This window comes from Pan paniscus, chromosome 11 (assembly GCF_029289425.2).
Source record: "Pan paniscus chromosome 11, NHGRI_mPanPan1-v2.0_pri, whole genome shotgun sequence".
NCBI classification, from domain to species: Eukaryota; Metazoa; Chordata; class Mammalia; order Primates; family Hominidae; genus Pan; species Pan paniscus.
The window spans coordinates 69393212-69406359 of NC_073260.2; the positions used below are offsets into that span (position 1 = coordinate 69393212).

Sequence of the window (13148 nt, forward strand, 5' to 3'; positions counted from 1 at the left end):
CTTCCACTATGCATATGTTGGTACACTTGATGGTGTGTCTCACGGGTCTCTGAGTCTCTGTTCATTTTTTCTTTTATCTTTTTTTTCTTTATGTTCTTCAGATTGGATAATCTCATTGACCTGCCTTCAAGTTTAGTGATTCTTTCTTCTGCTAGTTCTAATCTGCTGCTGGGCCCTCTCATGAATATTTTATTTCATTATACTTTTCAAATCTGTAATTCGTACATGGTTCTTACTTATAATTTGTAGTATTATTAATGATACTCTCTATGCATTGAGTCATCATTCTCATACTTTATTTAGAAATGGCTTTCATTAATTCTTTAAACATATTTGTAATAGTTGACTTAAAGTCTTTGTATGGTAAGTCCAATGTCTTGACTTCCTCAGGGATAACTTCTATTGACTGCTTTTTATCCTGTGTATGGGCAATAGTTTCCTATTTCTTTGTGTGTCTCATAATTTTTGCTGAAAACTGGACATTTTGAATAATACAGTTTTACAGATTCTTCTTCTCCCCATAGTTTTTTTGTTATTGCTGTTTGTTGTTTTTGTTTTTGTTGTCATTGTTGCTGTATGTTTGCTTAGTGACTTTCCTAGACTAATTCTGTAGTCTATATTCTTTGTTGTGTATGGCTCTGCTCTGTTAGCTTAACAGTCAACTAATTATTGAACTGAGATTTTCCTTAAATGCCTTAAACCAATAGATCCCCCAGAACACAGCAGGTTCTGTGTTTGTGTTGGGTCATGTCTTCAGTGCTCTAGCGGGAAGTTTACAACTTTGCCTTAGCCTCCATTTCTTGCTCATGAAGAGCCTAAAGGTCAGCCAGAGGTGATAGATTAGGAGTTTCTCAGTTTTTTTTTTTCTGGGGATGTGTACAGCTCTTTATATTTACATGGCCTTTCAGATTTCCAGAAATATGTTAGAGCTTTGTAAAGCTCCCTACAGATATCTCATTCCCCAATTTTTTTCTTTTATTTTTGGTCAGCCTTTTGTTAGCTTCAACTGTCAATGCCACCTCAGGCAGCTGCAATGTTAAACAATTAAACAATTAACTGATTGTTTTTGATAAATGCCATGTGGATACAGTTGTTCATATAGAATAAGATTTACTTCAATCAGGTTAAATAAAGGCAAGCCCTGAGAATGAAGCTTTTCAGAAGGTGCTAAACAGGTTAAATAATGCCGGTTCTCTAGAGATGGGGCTTTTAGGGGGCTCCAAATCTGTTCTGTATCTTCCAGTGGCTGCTAAGCTACTGCTTTTTAAAACAGATAGTTATAAAGCTCTTGGCTTTCACATCTTTTGTAGAGTATAAGAGATGGAGATGGAATTAGGGCAAGAAAAAAGGTCACTGTTCTTAGCAAAGTTCAGTCATTTTTAGGAGGTTTAGTCAGGTTTAGGAGCCTGACTGAAGTTCAGTCAAGCAAAGAGTGCTTGGGAAAAGCACTCTTGGATTGTGAAAAGCCTTTGATTAATTCCCAGAATTCTGAAAAAGTTTATTGTGACAGTTTTTTTGCAAGTGTTCTCATTGCTTTTATGGAGAAGATTTTCAGAAGTCCTTACTCCACCATTTCAAAGATTCCATATTCCTCCCCGATTTTTTTGCTTTTGAACAGATTTGAGTTTGTTGGTGTAATTGTTTTATCTATTTTCTTAAACATATAATTAAATGCTCATATTATTGAATTATTAATCATAATTATTTACAGTACTTGTGTGATAACTCCATATGTGGGCCACTTGTGGTTCTGTTTCTGTCATCTGTTACCCCCACCCCCATCCCCTCTGGTCCTGTTTCTTGATAATATCAGGTGAATTTGACTGAATAATGGACTTGTCAGTGAAAAATTATAGAATCCTGGGGTGATGGTATTTCCCACTAGAGAGAGTTCAACCTGTTCTCCAGTAGACAACTAGAATAGAGCAAGTCACCTCAGTCCAATCAGAACTAAGCTAACTTGAGGTAGTGTTGTAGTTCTGTTTTGCTAGCCTACTTCTGCTTCTGCCCTAAACCTAGGATATACCCTCCAAAAATATAATCTCGGATTTAACTAGGGACTCTCCTCCTTAGTATGTACTAAACTTCAATTTTTGCCTCTTCAGCTGATGAGATTGCTGAAAATCCCACTTTGTTTTACATTTGGCTTCTTGTCCTCTTACTCTCCGTAATTTAAGAATTTCACAAATGCCTTAGAAGATTGCCAAGTGATGGGATCACTTTTTCGTACCTCCCTTTTCTCAGAAAACTTGTCCCTGAATGTTTTGTCTGCTTTGGTAGCCCTGAAATTCGGTTATTGCCTTCCCAACCCAGTGAGATCTGTTGGTTTCTCTGCCACTTGGCAGCTGTTCTCTGAATAGCATCTAAACTGAACAGGCAAGTCCCCCAAGGTGGAAAGCATCTTGAAGAATACTAAGCTCATTTCACTGACCTTCCATTTTTTCTTAGATCTTGATCCCTCATGTCCTTGCTGTTTGGAAATCTCCCTGATAACTTCAAAACAGGTGTTTTCTTTAAAAAAAATTGTCTTTTTTTCTAATTTTTCTCAGCAGAGTACAGCTCTGCTACAAGTTACTTAACAGAGACAGAGGGGATGTCTTTGGTATTTTATTTTTCAGCATTATTTATTTAAGAACATGCTTATTATACTCAAAATATACTCTTTCTTCTGCACTGCAAGCCAACCAGTCATAGTGCTCTGAATGATATATTTGTGTGTCTGGCCTCTTACAACATATTCTTCTGTTGATATGTTCTGACTGTTCTGCCCAAGGCCTTGCTGTATCTAAGATTACCTTATTCCACAGTATGCTGCTCTTTGACAAGGGGTAGGAGGGGAAGAGTATAAAAATTTATATTTATATTGCCTTTGGCTTTAAACTGCCTAAGAGACCATGGAATTTTCTACTTCTTTCCCTTTATAAGTCCTCATCTTGAGTAATAAATATTGGTGACATCCAACTATGTTAAAGAAAAAATTATGTAATGATACTTGTTAAAGCACAGTAAGGCAGGCTTGATTCAGTACCATTTCGATAGTTACAGGGACCACTGCAACGGGATTTTGCAGTAGGGAAGAGAGGTTGGGCTCAACTTTGAATAAAGTGCAGGCAAGTGGGAATTTATAGTCAAATAGTTGGTTGAAGGTCAGTGAATGAAAAATGACTAACAAGTAACATCAAGGGTGAGGGAGGTTCTGGCTAAACCAGCCTAACAGGATTCTTGCTGAGGACAGGCATGGTGATTGGACACCACCTGGAGGATGATGGAGGATGAGGACCCTTACATTGAGGGTGATCAGATATTGAGGGTGGGGGGTTCTTGCTAAACTAACTTATTAGGGTTCCTGCTAACACTGGATTTTACAAGTAAGTACAAAGATAGGCCTAGGAGAAGGTTTAGGAGCCTGACTGAAGTTCAGTCAAGCAAAGACTCTGTCAACCATCACAGGAATAAAGTAATTTACTTGTCTTTTTTGTTCAGTTATCAGAGAAACCACTTTGATAATCACCTAAAGGTTTTTTGGAAAGTAATCTATATTATAAACGTAGTATTGCTTACACTGATGTCACTGAAATTTCTTTTCCATGGAGGATATATTCTAAAATAACAAGAAAATTTTAATTGACTCAAGTTCATAGATCTGGAGGTAGATCGGATCTTCTAGATCAGCTAAGGCAGCATACGCATTTAAAATATTAAAACACTGAATAAAACCCATTCGAGGGAGTATTAACTATTGTCTGCTTGGATCCTGAGATAGCAACAAGAAGCTTGCCTGTAATTAGATGTACAATTTAAGCAATGATCATATTACATTTGAAAAGGAGACCTCCTATAGCCTGTCTTGCTCATTTATTGCATTTAGTCCTAACAACCTTTTCTGTGTCTCCTTTTCATATATAGGCAATAAAGTAATACTGGGATATCAAAATGGCTGAACTTTCTATGCTATACATTAGTAAAGTAATAAACTCACCAAGACTTGGCTAGGAGCACAGTATTTTTCTCCTTGATGACCACAGGGTATTTGTTTGGTATTGGTGGTAACAAGATTCTTTTTGAATGAATGCGGTGCACTCTGGGACTTTCTGAAGATATACCTGTATTTGTAGATTGAATTCTGCCTTTTCACTTCCCATTCTTAAAGCCTGTCATCTATACTTGAAACAACATATACAGGGAGGAAAAAGAAAGGGGAGAGGCCTACAAAGCTGTTTTACAGACAGCTACATTAGCTGGTCAGTCAATATGGATCCATTAAATAAAAAGAGAAGCTCAGAAAAGTCACACTATAAATATGTCAGTTTATTTTGTGTCTATCAGAATCAATACATCATTATATGTAGCAATTCCAAGGGAGCTATAGTTCCTGACTTACTAACTGGTGATGCAATAAACCTTTCCAAATTCTACAGTACAGCATGGTATGGAAAGACCAAACAATGAGCTGCCTCTGCCATTTGCTGCCTGCATAACCTGGGGAATAATTACATGACTTCGCGGAGCCTCAGTTTCCTTATATGTAAAATAAAGATAACAATCAGTGACCTGCTGCTATGATTTGAATGTGTCTCCTCCAAATTTCAGGTGTTGAAACTTAATGGCCAGTGTAACAGAATTAAGAGACAAGACCCTTAACAGGTGATGATTAGGCAATGAGGGCTCCTCCCTTGTGAATGGGATTGAGGTCTTTGTAAAAAAGGTTTCACGCAGCATTCGACTCTCTTGCCTTTATGCCATCCACCATGTGAAGACATAGCGTTCCTCCCCTCTGGAAGATGCAGCCCTTGTTAGACAAGCAAACTTGTTGGCACCTTGATCTTGGACTTACCAGCCTCCAAAACTGTAAGAAATAAATTTCTGTTCTTTATACATTATCTAATCTTAGTTATTTTGCTATAGTAGCATAAACAGACTCACATCTGCTAATCTCATAGTGTGGCTCTGATGATTAACTGAGATTGTATTTGTGAAAAGAATAATATGTAAGCTCCACTGAATTGAATGCTATTATTATTTTTACAATTAGTGAATCTTTTACAAATTCTGATGTTTATCTCTGGAGTATTTTCTTGGACTCCTTGTTTTGTCATTTGTGCTTTTATAAAATAGAAAATTATTACATATGAGTACAAGTAAAATGAGTTAGTAGAAACCAGAAATTCTGTCGGAACCTTAGGCCAGTATTACCCAGGTTACATTACATTTACCACCAGGTAATTCAAGTGGTAAGTACATGAGTATTTTTCTAATTTGTTAGTAATATTCACATACAAGAAAAATATATAACCAGTACATCAAAACCATTATTTCACAGGTTTACAGCTAGCTGTCTATTTTCAGGCTAATATGAAGTTTCCTATTTGAATAAATGTACTAAAAATGGAATCTATTTAAAGAAAAACATTAAATGAATAATAGTACAAATATGGACAGGCAAAAAAATATCACAAAAACTTTTGTATGACTAAAGTTTGGGAAACATTTGTAGAACAAGTCATTCTAGTAGAACAACAATAAAGACCAAAAAGCAAACCAACCAACCAAATCCAGCCGCACCACCTGGCTCCTATTTAATAACATAATAAAGGTACGTGTAACAGATGGATAGTGACTTGCATCAAAGTGGGATGGATGCTGCAGGATTTGACAAACTATTTCCTGCCACCATTTACTTCAGTAGCTCTATCCTGGCAGAAACAGAAAGTTTTCTGACATAGATGCTACTTACAGTAGTCCCCTCTTATCTGTGATCTTGCTAAGGGCAAAAAGCCGTGGTCTGAAAATATTAAATGGAAAATTCCAGAAATAAATAATTCAAAAATTTTAAATTGAGTGCAGTTCTGAGTAGTGTTATGAAATCTCACACTGTCCGGCCCCATCCTTCTCCATCCTACCCAGCATGCGAATCACCCATTTCACTAGCATCATCCATGCTGTCTATGCTCTCTGACCATGAGTCACTTAATAGCCATCTCCATTATCAGATGTTCTGGTACCACAGTGCTTGTGTTTGTCACCTTCATTTTACTTCCTAGTGGCCCAAAGCACAAGCATAGTGTTTCTGGCAATTCAGATATGCCAAAGAGAAACCATAAAGTGCTTCCTTTAAGTGAAAAGGTGAAAGTTCTCGACTTGATAAGGAAAGAAAAAACAATTGTATGCTAAGTTTGCTAAAGACTACATTAACAATGCAACCTTCTGTATTAGTCTGTTCTCACTCTGCTAATAAAGACATACTTGAGACTGGATAATTTATAAAGGAAAGGAGGTTTAATGGACTCACAGTTCCACAGGGCTGGGGAAGCCTCGTAATAATGGCAGAAGATGAAGGAGGTACAAAAGGATTTCTTAATGTGGCGGCAAGGCAAGAGAGCTTGTGCATGGGAACTCCCATTTATTAAACGAGCAGATCTCATGAGACTTATTCACTACCACCATAACAGTATGGGGGGAACCAATCTCATGATTCAATTCTCTCCACTTGGCCCCACCTTTGGCACATGGGGATTATTACAGTTCAAGGTGAGATTTGGGTGGGGACACAGCCACACCATATCACCTTCTATCTGTGACATTGTGAAGAAGGAAAAAGAAATTTATGCTAGTTTTGCTGTTGCACGTCAAACTGCAAAAGTTATGGCCACAGTACATGGTAAGTATTTAGTGAACATGAAAAAGGCATTAAATTTGTGAGTGGAAGACATGAAAAGAAAACATGTTCCAACTGATGACAAAATGTTGCAACAGAAAGCATTGAGACTACATGAGGACTTCAGCAAGGGATCCCCTGAAACAAGTGACACCAAGCCATTTACTGCAAGTAAGGGATGGTTACATAGATTCAAAAATAGGTTTGGACTGACAAACATAAAAAATACTGAAGAGGTTGCATCTGCTAATGAAGAAGGTTCTGCTACCTTTCCAGCAGAGTTGAAGAAATAATTAGAAAGGATGCCATCTAAAGCAAATCTTCAAGTCTTCTGGAAGAAGATAAAACCTGCATTCATAAAAGTGCAAAGAAGGCACCAAGGCATAAAACATGGAACGACAGATGAACTCTGGTACCATGTGGCAATGCTTCAGGTCATATGATAAAGCCAGGATAGTGTACAAAGCAAAGAACCCAGTACTCTTAAAAACAAAAATTAACTGCCCATGTTCTGGCAACATAATCAGAAAGCATGGGTGACAGTCATCTTGATTATGAAATGGTTCCACCAATGTATTATCCCAGAAATAAAAAAAATTACTTGGAAGACAAAGAGTTGGAATTTAAAGTCCTGTTAATAAGAGACAATGCTCCTAGCCATTCTAAATCTGTCTGCTATAAAAAATGAAATGAAAATGTTCAGGTTGTGTTTTTGCCTCTGAATACAACCTCACTGCTTCAGCCTTTTACCATCACTGAGTTTGTCACTGCCTTGTATTTGATCACATTTCATCAGCAATTGATGTAGACCCTAATCTGGATGTAATCTGTTCTGGAAATCATTCACTATTACAGATGCAATAACATTCATCAAAGCTGCAATGGACAAATTAAAACCAGAAACTGCAAATGTCTGCTGGAAGAACTTATGGAGTAAAGTTGTGAATGATTTTAAAGGCTTTCTGGGGATTGATGAAGAAGTTAGGAAAATCATTCACACGGCAAGATAAGTTGGTGGAGGATTTGCCAACATACTTGATGAAATGGAAGAACATATTGAAGGTTTTCAAGTATTACCAAATGAGGAATTGGAAGAACATGTTATCTACAAAGGAAGAGAAAGATGAAGAAACTGAAGCAAAACCAGCTGTGTGGGTATTACTGAAATTTGCCAAAGTGTTTCACATTGCACAGACATCAAAGGACAAAATTATGGAATATGATCCTAGGAAGGAACGCAGCATTAAAGTCACCGGTATGATCAAAGGATTACAACATCTTTGGCAACACTTTAATGAGTTAAAAAGAAAGAGACAATAACATTCTATTACAATGCTCTTCCAAAAGTTTTTGGCAAAAACAAAACAAAACAAAACAAAAACCTTCAACTATTGAGGATCCCCAAACACTGACATCATCTTCTCCTGACATCCAGCCATCCACATCGTCATAGCTCATTCATCCAGGATCACCCAAATCAGATGCTGCTCCTTCTGATGTATCCTTAGAAAGTCAATAGTAGCCTAACGCTACTTTACAATGCCTGGGTCATTCGTCCCACTTTATCTCATCACGAATGCATTTTATTATCTCACGTCAGCACAAGAATAGTGAGTACAGTACAGTAAGATATTTGGAGAGAGAGAAAAGACCACATGTACATAACTCTTATTACAATATATTTTTATAATTTTTTTTTTATTATTGTTGTTTATCTCTTACTGTTCCTAACTTGTAAATTAAACTTTATTATAAGTACATAGTATAGAAAAAAGCATAGTGTGTATGTGTGTGTGTATATATATATACACACACACATAATATATAATATATAATAAAGTTTAATTTACAAGTTAGGAACAGTAAGAGACATATACAAACTATATATATATAGTTTGGTACTATCCACAATTTCAGGCATCCAGTGGGGGTTGTGGAACTTGAGACTACAGTATTATGAGACAATAATACAAGTCTTAACAAAGTTCCCAAGGTGGTACTGGCCATTATAATTTTATTAACATTTATATGATACTATGCTGTCAGAATTCCTTGTAAACATTAGTTTTAGTTGACCTGGAGTTTACAGGGATTTTGTAGCCAAATGATACTAGAATATATAAGACAAGAGTAACTATCCAGGTTAGTGAGAAAATGTCTTCAACTATTTTCTCCCACTGACTCCCCCAGTGAATAGATTAAAAGTCATTCAGTTCTCTCTCCCTGATCCTACTATTCCAGAAAAGCAACCCTGCAACATTTAACAATTTCCAGAGAAAGAAACACCGGCACTTTCTTTTGTAGTACAGTTAAATATTCCTATAAATCTTCCGTATTTTGGGCAAATAACTTCTCTTCCAATATGCTAATAAGTAAAGGTAGAAGTCTTCTTCATTTCCAAGAACACAAGAACTTCTTGTGTGATTGAAATATTAATAACAATAAAATATTAAATAATGAAATTTATCTATAAACGTTTGCTATGAGACAAAAGAATATCACAACTCTGTTAGTTCCAGTTTATTTCAAGTCCCTGTCTTTTAAGAATTTTCATAGTTGATATTCAGACATGTAGGAATGCTATCCAGTGAGTCTGTAACTATCTGAGGAATTAGCTCCAGATTATTAAAGTCTCCTATATCCTTCAATCTTTCCATAGCTTATTTTTTTGTTTGTTTTTTTTTATTATACTTTAAGTTTTAGGGTACATGTGCACATTGTGCAGGTTAGTTACATATGTATACATGTGCCATGCTGGTGCGCTGCACCCACTAACTCGTCATCTAGCATTAGGTATATCTCCCAATGCTATCCCTCCCCCCTCCCCCCACCCCACCACAGTCCCCAGAGTGTGATATTCCCCTTCCTGTGTCCATGTGATCTCATTGTTCAATTCCCACCTATGAGTGAGAATATGCGGTGTTTGGTTTTTTGATCTTGCGATAGTTTACTGAGAATGATGATTTCCAATTTCATCCATGTCCGTACAAAGGACATGAACTCATCATTTTTTATGGCTGCATAGTATTCCATGGTGTATATGTGCCACATTTTCTTAATCCAGTCTATCATTGATGGACATTTGGGTTGGTTCCAAGTCTTTGCTATTGTGAATAATGCCGCAATAAACATACGTGTGCATGTGTCTTTATAGCAGCATGATTTATAGTCCTTTGGGTATATACCCAGTAATGGGATGGCTGGGTCAAATGGTATTTCTAGTTCTAGATCCCTGAGGAATCACCACACTGACTTCCACAATGGTTGAACTAGTTTACAGTCCCACCAACAGTGTAAAAGTGTTCCTATTTCTCCACATCCTCTCCAGCACCTGTTGTTTCCTGACTTTTTAATGACTGCCATTCTAACTGGTGTGAGATGGTATCTCATAGTGGTTTTGATTTGCATTTCTCTGATGGCCAGTGATGATGAGCATTTTTTCATGTGTTTTTTGGCTGCATAAATGTCTTCTTTTGAGAAGTGTCTGTTCATGTCCTTCGCCCACTTTTTGATGGGGTTGTTTGTTTTTTTCTTGTACATTTGTTTGAGTTCATTGTAGATTCTGGATATTAGCCCTTTGTCAGATGAGTAGGTTGCGAAAATTTTCTCCCATTTTGTAGGTTGCCTGTTCACTCTGATGGTAGTTTCTTTTGCTGTGCAGAAGCTCTTTAGTTTAATTAGATCCCATTTGTCAATTTTGTCTTTTGTTGCCATTGCTTTTGGTGTTTTGGACATGAAGTCCTTGCCCATGCCTATGTCCTGAATGGTATTGCCTAGGTTTTCTTCTAGGGTTTTTATGGTTTTAGGTCTAACATTTAAGTTTTTAATCCATCTTGAATTAATTTTTGTATAAGGTATAAGGAAGGGATCCAGTTTCAGCTTTCCACATATGGCTAGCCAGTTTTCCCAGCACTATTTATTAAACAGGGAAACCTTTCCCCATTTCTTGTTTTTGTCAGGTTTGTCAAAGATCAGATGGTTGTAGATGTGTGGTATTATTTCTGAGGGCTCTGTTCTGTTCCATTGGTCTATATCTCTGTTTTGGTACCAGTACCATGCTGTTTTGGTTACTGTAGCCTTGTAGTATAGTTTGCAGTCTGGTAGCGTAATGCTTCCAGCTTTGTTCTTTTGGCTTAGGATTGCGTTGGCACTGCGGGCTCTTTTTTGATTCCACATGAACTTTAAAGTAGTTTTTTCCAATTCTGTGAAGAAAGTCATTGGTAGCTTGATGGGGATGGCATTGAATCTATAAATTACCTTGGGCAGTATGGCCATTTTCATGATATTGATTCTTCCTATCCATGAGCATGGAATGTCCTTCCATTTGTTTGTGTCCTCTTTTATTTCATTGAGCAGTGGTTTGTAGTTCTCCTTGAAGAGGTCCTTCACATCCCTTATAAGATGGATTCCTAGGTATTTTATTCTCTTTGAAGCAATTGTGAATGGGAAGTTCACTCATGATTTGGCTCTCTGTTTGTCTGGTATTGGTGTATAGGAATGCTTGTGATTTTTGCACATTGATTTTGTATCCTGAGACTTTGCTGAAGTTGCTTATCAGCTTAAGGAGATTTTGGGCTGAGATGATGGGGTTTTCTAAATATACAATCATGCCATCTGCAAACAGGCACAATTTGACTTTCTCTTTTCCTAACTTAATACCCTTTATTTCTTTGTCTTACCTGACTGCCCTGGCCAGAACTTCCAACACTATGCTGAATAGGAGTGGTGAGAGAGGGCATCCCTGTCTTGTGCCAGTTTTCAAAGGGAATGCTTCCAGGTTTTGCCCATTGAGTATACTGGCTGTGGGTCTGTCATAAATAGCTATTATTTTGAGATATGTTCCATCAATACCTAGTTTATTAAGAATTTTTAGCATGAAGGGCTGCTGAATTTTGTCAAAGGCCTTTTCTGTGTCTATTGAGATAATCATGTGGTTTTTGTCTTTGGTTCTGTTTATATGATGGATTATGTTTATTGATTTGTGTATGCTGAACCAGCCTTGCATCCCAGGGATGAAGCCAACTTGCTCATGGTGGATAAGCTTTTTGATGTGCTGCTGGATTCGGTTTGCCAGTATTTTATTGAGGATTTTTGCATCGATGTTCATCAGGCATATTGGTCTAAAATTCGCTTTTTTGTTGTGTCTCTGCCAGGCTTTGGTATCAGGATGATGTTGGCCTCATAAAATGAATTAAGGAGGATTCCCTCTTTTTCTGTTGATTCGAATAGTTTCAGAAGGAATTGTACCAGCTCCTCTTTGTACCTCTGGTAGAATTCGGCTGTGAATCCGTCTGGTCCTGGACTTTTTTTGGTTGGTAGGCTATTTATTATTGCCTCAATTTCAGAGTCTGTTATTCCTCTATTCAGGGATTCAACTTCTTCCTGGTTTAGTCTTGGGAGGGCATATGTGTTGAGGAATTTATCCATTTCTTCTAGATTTTCTAGTTTATTTTCATAGAGGTGTTTATAGTATTCTCTGATGGTAGTTTGTATTTCTGTAGGATCAGTTGTGATATTCCCTTTATCATTTTTTATTGCATCTATTTGATTCTTCTCTGTTCTTTTTTATTAGTCTGAGCGGTCTATCTATTTTATTGATCTTTTTAAAAAACCAGCTCCTGGATTCACTGATTTTTTTGAAGGGTCTTTCGTATCTCTATCTCTTTCAGTTCTGCTCTGATCTTAGTTATTTCTTGCCTTCTGCTAGCTTTTGAATGTGTTTGCTCTTGCTTCTCTAGTTATTTTAATTGTGATGTTAGGGTGTCAATTTTAGATCTTTCCTGCTTTCTCTTGTGGGCATTTAGTGCTATAAATTTCCCTCTACACACTGCTTTAAATGTGTGCCAGAGATTCTGGTATATTGTGTCTTCGTTCCCATTGGTTGCAGAGAACATCTTTATCTCTGCCTTCATTTCGTTATGTACCCAATAGTCATTCAGGAGCAGGTTGTTCAGTTTCCATGTAGTTGAGCGGTTTTGAGTGAGTTTTTAAATTCTGAGTTCTAGTTTGACTACACTGTGGTCTGAGGGACAGTTTGTTATAATTTCTGTTCTTTTACATTTGCTGAGGAATGGTTTACTTCCAACTATGTGGTCAATTTTGAAATAAGTGCAATGTGGTGCTGAGAAGAATGTATATTCTGTTAATTTGGGGTGGAGAGTTCTGCAGATATCTATTAGGTCTGCTTGGTGCAGAGATGAGTTCAATTCCTGGATATCCTTGTTAACTTTCTGTCTCGTTGATCTGTCTAATGTTGACAGTGGGGTGTTAAAGTCTCCCATCATTATTGTATGTGAGTCTAAGTCTCTTTGTAGGTCTCTAAGGACTTGCTTTATGAATCTGGATGCTCCTGTATTGGGTGCATATATATTTAGGATAGTTAGCTCTTGTTGACTTGATCCCTTTACCATTATGTAATGGCCTTCTTTGTCTCTTTTGATCTTTGTTGGTTTAAAGTCTGTTTTATCGAAGACTAGGATTGCAACCCCTGCCT

General features: G+C 37.1%; 1 protein-coding gene across 2 annotated transcripts in view; it reads left to right on the plus strand.

Annotated features, from left to right (window-relative positions):
• The window catches only part of MAMDC2 (MAM domain containing 2), a 176160-nt gene that overhangs the window by 146646 nt on the left and 16366 nt on the right, over positions 1-13148 (plus strand). The gene's annotated exons all lie outside the window — the stretch shown is intronic.